The sequence below is a fragment of the Apis dorsata genome, unplaced genomic scaffold (assembly GCF_000469605.1).
Source record: "Apis dorsata unplaced genomic scaffold, Apis dorsata 1.3 scaffold_840, whole genome shotgun sequence".
Taxonomy (NCBI): Eukaryota; Metazoa; Arthropoda; class Insecta; order Hymenoptera; family Apidae; genus Apis; species Apis dorsata.
Genome location: NW_006263966.1, coordinates 302,751 through 314,259, shown reverse-complemented (window position 1 = coordinate 314,259; position 11,509 = coordinate 302,751). Strand labels below are relative to the sequence as shown.

At 25.8% G+C, this 11,509-nt stretch overlaps 1 protein-coding gene across 1 annotated transcript in view; it reads right to left on the bottom strand.

The window, feature by feature from the left end:
- Positions 1–11,509, bottom strand: part of LOC102680486 (lachesin-like) — a 176,061-nt gene that overhangs the window by 163,691 nt on the left and 861 nt on the right. The gene's annotated exons all lie outside the window — the stretch shown is intronic.

The window sequence follows — 11,509 nt, the reverse complement described above, 5'->3', positions numbered from 1 at the left end:
TTTTTTCGTTCTTCTGTCTTCTTTTTTTTTTTTTTTTTTTTGATTTAGAATCGCGAAAATAACAAGGATCATCGATCTCGTTCATCGCCATTTTCTGACGTAAGATTGGCAAACAAACAGTTGATAAAAAGTTACAATTTTCTTTCCTTCGTGGTTTAGAGCCATCTCGTGGAACAAAAGAGCATCATTTCACAGTGATGCTTATTCGTTCTTGATTTAATTGTTTTTTTTGTGCCACGTGTCAAAGTTAGTGAAACTTTTTTTTCCAAAATGTTTTTGACCTATTATCTATAATATAACCGCTTCGTAAATCTCATTTGTAAAAAAACATAATAATTTGAAGTAACGAATAATTTAAAAAAGGGACAAATGAATAACTACATAAGTGTATATTAAGTATTCGTAGTTAATAGTTGCGTGGCGCTAGTGTCGCATCTCCAATCATAATAGCGAATCAATATATTAAGAATCAAAATAATTTAAAGAAGATCTTACAATCTACAGTTACAAACTTCATCTCTAAGCTAATTCAATTTTTCCAAACTCCAAAATTTTTGAAATTTTAATCATTTAATATAACTATAAGTACATCTTATAACGCGCTATATACTTTAGTATAAAAAAAATTAAAGGTTGCAAAATAGAAAATGTTCGTGAAAAAAAAACCCAGCTACGTAAGAAAACTAATCAAATAAAACTTCCTAATCAACGTTCAACAAAATTCTAACTCGACCACGGATATTTATACTTGTCCAACCAAAAAGTTTCCAACAATTTCTAACACGGCGAATATATCATCCGCCACAAACGGATTAAATTTGTATTTCCTTCTTCTTTTTCTCCTTCTTCTTCTTCCGCGGGGAGAAAGGGGATAAATTCGTAACTAATTTCGGGTAATAACGTCCGCGCAATTAGAGAGAAGAGAGGGCGGTAGATTTACGAGGACGTGGAGCGACGCGCGATAATTCGGCGCTAAGTCATTAGCCTGGCCGATTACACCGCAAGATGCGCATAATAGCGGCACCGTATCTCCTAATTCGCGACCGCCCACTCCCGCCGTTGTTCCAATTATCCTTTCAATTTTATGTCTACGCTGCTCTAAACCGGAATAACAAACTTTCCTCGCAACTCGATGCCGGCTTAACGAGACTCGGCTTAATCTTAATGCTGATATCTTCCCATGGAATTCTGCTGTTATTATTGGTCTTAAATCTGTGAATGTTGGTGAATAATCTTTATTGTTTATGGTTCGAGGTAAAACGTGAAAAGATTATTTCGGTGTATTCATTAGAGGAATATTATTTTTTGGAATTTAGATAATTTTTCTAGAAATATTTTATCATCGAGTCATTATTAAAATTAGAGAGATATTAGAGAATGTTAATGATATAAAAGTAGACAAAATTTGGCTTGTTTTAGAGACTATTTTTTGATAGCGTTATTAAGATTATTATTTAGTATTATAAAACTGCATGACATTATATTTTTCTTTAAAAATGTTTTTATTAATGTTTTTATAAAATGTTATTATAAAATTTTTTTATATAAATGTTTTAATGTTATTAAATGTTTTTATATAATTTTATACTTTATAATTTTAAAATCTATTTCATAACGTTTTAATAAATTGTTGATAAGAAAATAAATTTTCATGACTTCTATAATTATTTGAACCGTTTTCAATGTTCTTTATTTACATTTCGCTTCGATCCTGTTATTCATTTTATATTTTTATATTGTTTTCTAAAACTGATATGTGTTCATCTTCATTTAAAAATTTTCCAATCAACGTCTGCGGTTTTTTTATTTCATTGTCCACACGGATAAATAAAGTCATTGGAAAATTTAATAATACCACAATAATATTATTTTACACACAAATAAATAATAATTTTGTATAATCGATGAATCCGATTAAATATAATTTTGTCACCCGATTTTTTTTGAAATATAAATATAGAGGAAACACATCTATAATTTATATGAGAAATAAAATGTCGGAAGTAAAATAAAATGTCACCAATATAATATAACGAATAGTTTTTTTTATTACGTAAACAATTTTCTAATATTTTGATTTTTTATTGAAATATTTTTTAAATTTTGTTTTGTGTTGTTGTTTTCTTATATATATACTATTAGGATAAATGGAAAACTAATATAATAATAATTAAAAGACATACATATTCGAATGTATATTATTTTTACTAATTGATGGATTGTATTTGTATATTTATTCTAACAGATAATATTTTACATTTATAAAATATCTTGCTGATTATTAATTCTATTAAATTACATAAAATGAATATATACATTAAATATAAATCTGAATGGAACATAATAATATTAATGATCAAACTAAAAATCTATATCATGAAAAATTTAAAAGTACAATATTAAAAGATTACAACATAACAACATACATTGCAAAAATTTTATTATATTAAAATACAATATAATGTTATAAATAGAAATTTATGTTTAGTTATATAATTAAAATATTCTTTTCTAACACTTACACTTTTTATCTATATTAGAAAAAAGAAATTTGAATTATATCAAATTCAATCAAATTTGAAGAATTCTTTCTATTAAAAACCAAAATCTAAGATTCAAATCGAAATTAAAATAATATAAAAGACGCCTCCTATTTCAACTTACATTATAATAATAGCCATTATACTAATATCCTAATAAAAATTATACTTTTCAATATATTAAAACCAATATCTAATCAAACATTTTTATTTCAAATTCAAACAACGTTCCAGAAATCTTCCTCATCATCATTTCAATTCTCATCACAATAGTCGATCATCACATTAACATAACACAAATTATAATCTTCCACATTAAAAACCGAAATCTAGCTCGGTTTCGAACAAAATTTAAGAGACACCTTCCCACCAAACCGATCGTCACTTTCGAATCTGCTGTTTAAATCACGACCAGACACGTGTATCTTCCCCCCTGCGGCCAATGGACGTAAAGAATAATCGTTTCGGCGCGAATAAACGAGGGATCTCTAGCACGATCTACGAAGTGTCCCGTCAGAGGACTAAAGAACCTATTTCCACCCGACCGGCCGAGAAAGAGAGAGTAATTATTATCACGCGAGAGGATAAGGAGAGTTCGTTGGACTAACTTCCGCTTGTGATAATTTATACTTGCCATGGTGAGCGCGGTTAAGCGTGAGATGGTTAGAGGATGATGGGGCGTAGTGTCGAGGACAAAAAGAAAGAGCGCAAGTGGTACAATGCCACATTTTGCACGTTTCCATTTCCAAATGTGTACAATTACTTTGAAACTTTCGAATCAACATAATAAACCGATAAATCGAAACAAAGCTTGATGGTTAACGATGAATTTGTCAAATAATAAATGTTTCTAAATATTATTGACATCGAGTTTTGTTGTATGCTTTAATCCTATTGATAAGTATCAGTACGTAAATTCGCGAGGATATCATGATCATGTGTTCAAAGGAAATGATTTTATTCATAATTCAATGATAGAATGATAATTCATTAATGTTAATAACAAGAAGAGTGAAAAATTTCTTTTTCTCTGAAATGCTTTTCTTATTTCAATTAAATTGTCACGCTTCATCAGTTCAACCGTTAGTATCCTTTATTACTGCTAGATGGCCACGATCAATTACTGTGATCGGTCTATATGCCGATCCATAGTACCTACTACAGCCGCTAGACGACACTTCGATTCTCGTTAACATTATCAATTCTGTTTGATATAACTATTAGATCGATCGAAGGGCTGTCACTTGAATTCTACCGTATTAATGCATTAGAAGTGCAATGCTTTTAGAATTACAGGAAAGCATCAGAAAAAAATTTGATCAGTCTTGTATTTCCAATTTTTATTTCTTTGATTTGTATTTTATTTAAAAATTGACATTTGTATAAATAAGTAATAAATCTATAAGATTTAGTTGTAATAATAGTGTATAATATTGTAAAATAAATAAATTTAATAGTAATTAATTAGTATATAATAAAATTAATTAAAAAAAAATAAATATATAAGATTTATCAAAGTTTTAATTATAATTTTTGACATTACTTGTGTAATCAAATTTCCTATATAATAAAGTTGATGAACTAATTAATTCTTATATCAACATCTCTGAAGATTTTTTTAAAATTGAAATTAAAATTTGTTATTTTTATGTCAAATATTTTCAAATCCATCTGAATTATTTAGTATATTTATTATTAATTTGAATTACATTTTTCAATTCAAAACTTAAATGATAACAAAAATTTTGAGTATAAATGTAAAAATTGAAAGATAGGAGAATAATTTATTCAACTCATTACTTTGAAGTCCATTGTACGTTTTAATCCTTTGAGTACAAATTTACAAGCTCAAGTAAACAAAGGCAGTGGTCAACTAGATAGTTCTATCATTGAATGACATTTTCAATGAACTCATTCTGTTCATTAATCTATACCGATAACAGGATGTCCGAGAATAAATTTTCTTGCTCCTTGAAATGTCAAGATCGTGTTTTCCGTATTTTAGCTAAATGAACTGATTAAAAGATGACGGGGCAATTTATCCAGCTCGTCACCCCTGGTAATTGCAAGCTGAAGGATAGTGCACAGCTATGAGGTGCATCCATAAAGACGAGGAACTCATCAGAGCTTCCTTCCACCACAACAAACTTGTTTGATGACCAATTGCTAGCCTCTTGCTATATGGTGTGAATGATACTCCATATATTAACGAAAATACAATCAAGGTTAAAATTCCTTATGATAATAGAAAGAAAGACCATATCAAATGTATCTTATCCAAATTGATAAACAAGAATGTGATCAAGAATAAAACTATTATTAATAATTATTATATTTATACTATTATAATTAAAAAAAAAAGAAATAAAATCCCTGATATATTTGAGTCAAATTAATTTATTAAAAATTGATAGTGCAATTTATCTTGTTTACTATTTTATAAAATGAGAAATAGAGACACCTTTGATATATAGATGAAAATATGATCTAATAATTAATTAATACAATTATAGTGACAAGAATAAATTCCATCTTTATTTTATAATGAATTTTAAAATTCAAAATCCTGAGAAAAAACTTATAATGGCCATAGATAATGCATAAAATACAAATGAGTCTCTAGACAGCATAAAAAATAGATTTATTAGCTTTATTGTCTATGTCATTTGCAAATACCATTCACCATCTTGATTCCTGATTATTCATTCTGCTATTTCACTTTTTCACAGAAATAAATAATAAATATTTAATAGCGATTTGAAAATACTTGAATAATTCAAATTCTTTTGTAATATACTTTATGAAAACTTGATTGTCAACTATTTTTTTACTTATTATTTTTTTTCTGGAAAAATTATCAAAGAATAAAATAAATATTAAACAATATGTAAAATAAAATTCTTTATTACACTATGAACTCTATCTGATTTAAATCTTAAAAATATAACTAATAATTTAATTTCTTCGTGTTTCTTTCTTAATTTCTAAAAAACTAATTAATTTTTTAATAAATGAGTCAGTATATCCTATATAGAACAATATTAATCACGATAATGATTTCAACGGGTCATAGAGGCTGCTTTGCAAGGTTACACGCAATTTTAATTCTACAGTATGCAAATTAATTTATTGTGCACTATTTTAAAACGTAATGTCATAAATTTTGAAATAATTATATATATTATATATACATATGCATATTATAGAATCAAAAAGAATATGTTTATTTTAGAGTTATAAGGATCTTCATAATTCAAAGAGAGTTGATATTGATGTAGAGATTCTTGTCAGAAAACAATACATGATTGAAACAATACATGAATATCATATATATATATATATTATATCCATTTCTAAAGCTTTCTCTACTGGCAGTTAAATTCATATTTTCGTGGAATATTGTGCCATTAGTACACGAATAGTATTGAAACGTCCCCCTCTTTACAATAGAATCCATTATGATGAACTGTTATTTAGATATACATCATCAAACATCATTCAATGTCACGAATTTTACTTCTTTAAGTATAATTTATAGTTATTCATTTTATATATATATATATTTTTTCTATGTTAATTTATTATTTAACTCTTTTATTATACATGTGAATATGATTGAAATTTTTTACTAAATATTTTTTTTTTATATCATTAATATTTACATAACATTTATGGTTTTTTTATTTGAAACAATATTTTATTGTCAAATAATTAATTATTTCTAAAAATTATGTGAGAAAATTATAAATTATTGCAAAAATATAATAAAATCTGGACTAAATCAAACCAAAAAATTATATGATATATATTTATCCATAAATAAGCTATTTATAATATATCTAATTATTATTAATAATCACTGAATTAGTAATAAATTAATATTGATTAAATAATTTATTTTTGAATAAACAGATATATAATCTCTCTTTATAAACTTTGAACTATATATATTTCATTCTTAGTACGTATCATTTTTAATATCTTTATCAGATTAAGTAATATTACTTTATATTTATTATTATTACATGTATATTGCATTATAATTTTGCCAATTTTGAAGAAAATATAAACTTTAAAATATTCTATAAACTTTGCCAAATGGAAGTACTCTAAATGCATTTAGAAATTACGTTACGTGTGCCAACTAAAAGTATCGATATCTTTCAAAATTTCTGAATCAGAGTGCAATAACAAAATTTTTATACATTTATCATCTACAATAACCTACATTCAACGTACCAATTCATAATTTATCCTCACGGATATTCAAAAATCGATCATCAACGATCAAACGATTCGATGGATTCCGAATCCCAAGCATTTCATTTAAAAAATTTAATCCAATGAAATCTTTTAGCACGAAATCGCCCCAGTTTAACGGCATTGTTTATCTCAAGCATTCGAATTTCCTTAGATTGTCCGGTCGTTAAATGAAGTATGAGGGACGAAAATGGAAAACGAGAGATAATTTAGAGAGCGTGGCACGATCGTTTCCACGATCGATGGAGGGGCTAAATTTACAACACGATCCAACGGCGTTGACGTAGCGAGCGACTGACGCGCATTTTATGCAACTATACACGAAGCAGTAAAACGGGGGTGGTGATTAAAGAGATCCAGCGTGGCGATAAGATTTCGATCGCCCTCTCTCCTGCTCTATCGCGCGTGTCACGGCCGAGTCTTTCTTTTTCCTGGAAACCTTCTTGCGTATTTTAAGAGGGTGGCGGTTTGGATCCGATTTGGACGAAGACGATTCAAGATTAATTTCTTGAACGATGAAGAATGCGTGATTGTAACGATTTTAAAAAGTGTGCGAATTAAAGTGAAATTTCTAAGAAGCTAAAAATTTTCTTATTTTTAAAGATGAATAAATTATTTTGATATAGGTTTTTACAATACGATAATAATGATAATGTAATATAATGTTATATGTGTCGAAAGTAATAGTTAATGGTGAAGAAAATTGGAATGAAACAAAGAATTAAAATTTCTTGAATGAGAAGAAGAAGCGATCATCTTTTTCGTAAATTTCTCGTTGATGAACAAAATGAGATAATAATTTGTTAAGAAAATCATTTGTGTGTCAAGAGATAAAAATAATTAGTAGTAATTATTTTTATAAAAAAAATTGGAGTGGAATTTGAAATTTAAGAAATAAATAAAATTTCTTTACATGTAAAAATAAAGTAACAACATTTTTTCAAATAAGAGATTGGAAAATATATACATGACTATTAATTTTAGAGTGAAAATTAGTTTATCAAGAATAAAATTTCTGTTATTAAAATAATAATAAATGGAAAAAATCATTTTTAGCTGAGATTCAAATTGTTTTTTTTTTTCTTTTTACGAAATTTTATTTTAATATTTCCTTGAATACAATATTTGATTCGTTCTTAAATATGAATTCCTATTACCTACATAAATATACTACGAATAAATTTTCACACAAAATCTATTTTATATGTTGCAAAATTTAATTCATTTCACACTATTACTTTATTATGTATTATTTCCTTCTCAAAATTTTGTAATTCTTTTATTTTCTTATTTGCATCTGAATCAACATCGCATGTCAAAATTATTCAAATTTGAAATAATATATACTGTGAACACACTGAAAAATTAAAATAACATAAAAACTTGATGTATAAGTAAGTATAAGTTGATGTATAAGTAATAGTACCTCAGAATATCGATTTTGAGACATGTGAATGATGTGTATGTTTCATTAAAACGAATAAAAACGTGATAATAGATAATAATAATACAAAGATAACGTACAAATGAAGACAAATATAAACGTAATATAGTAGTTAACGTTTATAATTAATTGAGCTTATTGTATATGTTTGTCATTTAAATTGATATGTACTTTACTATATATGCGTACAATAATATCTTATGAAATTTAGTAAAAAATATATCGTTCATTTTTTATATTAATGCTATAATTTAAAAATTATATTTTTATAGAGAATTGAATAAATTTGAATATATCAACTGTATAACAAAGGAAAAATATTATATTATATTAAAGATTAGAAACTCACAATATGAATTAAAAAAATGAATTTTTATTAAAGTAATATATTTTAAATTATAATTAATCTTTGGCATGATAACTCAAATCAAAATAAATAACTAACTAAATAAATAAAAACACTATTTTCATTCTATTAAAGGATCAATATTTTTATCTTAGTTTTAATTATCATGAAATTTTGAATTTTGACAATTGCAAAATTTCGAAAAATAATTCAAATATATAAAATTAAATTTCACGTGAAATATTTATTATTTATTTAGAATAAATCACGTAACGTAGAATTCGATCAACAGTGAATCTATTGATTTTATCGAAAACTTAAATTTATAAATAAAAAAATTTTGTTTTCATCGTGTCATGTTATAATTTCAAAAAGAGCATCTTTAATTATTTTTGTTTGAAAATAGGTTTGTGGCATTGAATTGGATACAAAATATAAACTGAAAAGCTTTAAAACGTGAATGTCTGACCAGGCATAAATATGGAATGATGCTAAACAAATTGACACGAAGTCTAGCAACTAACACTAAGATGTCGTTCTCTACATGAATGGATGATTCGCAAACGTAACGAACTACACGCCAAAGATGAAGGGACCAGGATTAAATTCCATGTTTAATCATCTGCGGAAGTGAGAAGATAGAGAAATGCTCGCAAATACTGTAGGCAAGCCAAGAAATTGCATAGAATAAGAAAACAGAAAATTTTGAAAGATAATTGCATTCTATAATGGCATGGTTCGATATAAATTATTTAATTCTATAGCAAACTTTTCACGAATGAAATTTTATTAATTTCTTTTGTTCTTTTATTAATTATTTGTTATTTTATTAATTTATTAATATTCCAATTTTTCTAATGATTCCTAATAAATGTTACATTATCATTTACAAAAATGATAAAAATTGTATTGTAGTAAAATTAAAAAATTTGTTATCGATTCCAATTGTTTTCTTAAAAATTCTTAATTCCTTAACTTTTTCTAAACTAATAAAATTGAATATTATCTAAAAATTATAAAGTTGATATAATACGTTCTATTTTATTATATTGATAATATTAATATCAATATGTAAATTATTACACTGATTTGATATAATATTTTTAATTATTTTTTTAAAACTGAGTTAGATTAAACAACTTTGACTTGTAAATTGTTTATAAACACAAATTCATTTTAAAGGAAATATCATAAAAAAAAATTGTCAGAAATTTTTATTAATTTTTATTAAAAGAAATATTCTAGAATCATGTTTGAGTAAAAGAAAATCAATTTTTACAAAAAATGTCGAATTCAAAAATTCGTATTCGAATTTGATAAAACTTCAATTAAACTTCAAAATATCTAGAATTTTAAAACATTAGAAAAAAAAATTAAAGCTCTATCACTTTCTATCACTTCCATTAAAATAAAAAATTAAACTATTTTTAAATCTGAATCTACTGAATACATAATTTCTAATTTAACTTCAACAATAAACATCGTGTAAAACTTCAAATACGTATACAAAAACATTTCGAAACTTGAATAATTTCAAAGATAGCAGAGAGCAATTAATAATAGCAGAATCTTTGGTTTCATCTTTCTCTAACAGATAACAGATATCAATTTCATCGTGGTGATTCACAATAATAAATCAGAATCTTAATTAAACCACCATAAAAACTTTCTCACAACTTTGAGAAGCTTTACAGTTCCATCTCTAATTTAATAAACACGGTATATAATAACACTCTTGTTTATCACTAATTAACATTAATTAATTGGCAAAATATAATAATATTATGTTCAATACAACACGTAGATTGTACAAGGCGTAGTAATAACCAGTGCCAATATAACCATATCTTGCTATATCCTTCGTTTAGAGAAACCTTAACATTGCGCCTGTTACGCGGCAATCAGACCAGCAAACAGTCAGTTTACGATCGTTGTCACATTGAAATTGTTTGAAATACGTTCTCTTTCGAGAACGTAAAATGACTTGACACACCATATCTTTCCAAGAACTTTAACACATAAAACTGAAAACTTTGCACAGTTGAATTTAACATAAAACACTAAAACACTCTGATTCTGTCACGATTTGTGAATCCCTTTTTACGATCTTCGAAATTTTAACGTGAATACAATGATATTATAAACTGATTCAATATGCAGATACATAAATCAACAGCTTTAAAGACACTTGAGGCTTTTGCGGTTTGATATTACATAATTTCGTAACTACAAATTTTTGGCTCTTTCGAACGATATATTGTAATGTGTGGATGACATTAAGTTTGATATTGGTGAATAGATTATTATGTGTGAAAATATAGTATAAATAAATATTTACAAAATTTAGAATTTGTGAGAAAAAGATCTTTGTATTTTTTATTAAATAAGTTGCGAATCGTAATTTTAAAAAAAAAAACTTTTAATTTGGAATTTTTATGTTTTTATCAATTTTTTAAATAAACTAAGTATCAACTAATTTTTTAAATGAAAAAAACTTTGAAAAAATTATTGTTATAAAAAATTAAAAATATAAAATTACTGATATCTCAAATAAATATTATCCATAAATTGTATATATATAATTGATTACAATTGCATAAAAATCCACAATCTAATAATCCTATCACGTATGTGTTATTAAATCCTTATCTGCTAAACCATCGAATTATGTCTTCCAACGAAATTTACGATCAAAAATTCACACTTGAAAGAAATTTTAATAAAATCTCTCGAGAAACTATCAAGTACGCTCGACAAGTACAATCGAGGTTTTATCAACCGTGCAAACTACACGTAAACACTCGAAGATGTTTGTCAAGCATTCCTGATCTTTGTCGAGCATCTTTGCCAAACTTCAGCAAAGAAGGACCTCTGTAACCATTTCTTCGTTGATCCATACACAAAAGCTTATACTCCTTC